This window comes from Terrapene carolina, unplaced genomic scaffold, assembly GCF_002925995.2.
Source record: "Terrapene carolina triunguis isolate 2854851 unplaced genomic scaffold, T_m_triunguis-2.0 Scaffold29986, whole genome shotgun sequence".
Classification (NCBI taxonomy): domain Eukaryota; kingdom Metazoa; phylum Chordata; order Testudines; family Emydidae; genus Terrapene; species Terrapene triunguis.
Window position 1 is genome coordinate 850 of NW_020694337.1, and position 514 is coordinate 1,363.

Genomic DNA, 514 nt, shown 5'->3' on the forward strand with positions numbered 1-514 from the left:
GACAATGGACGTTTCCAGTTCAACCCAAAAGCCATTTTCCACTGGAAAAGATTTTTCTACCCTCTCTGCGAAGTCGCTGAATGAAGAGATGTCTGGTCCTCGCGTTCTCCTTTATCCACCAGGAAAAGGCAGAACAAGATGCAACAGCTGGACAAATTCACACTGAAAATAAGTAGCTAAGGTTCAGAAGGGACAGGAATTAACCTCAGGACTGTGGTGTATTGAAAATTGTATTGCAATCAGGGCCGGCTCCAGGCACCAGCCGAGCAAGCTGGTGCTTGGGGCGGCAGATTGAACGAGGCGGCATTCCGCCCAATCCTAGGGCGGCACGGCCGCTTTTTTTTTTTTTTGTTCTGCTCCGGCCGCCCTGTAGGGGGCAGCGGCGTGGAGGAAGGGAGCGCCCTGCAGGGCAGCCTGCAACCTTCCCTCCCCACCGACCGGACCGGAGCGGAGCCCTCCTGGCAGGCGGCGCGGTGGGAGGGGCCGCGTGGCAGCGCCCTGCTGTAGCCCTGGC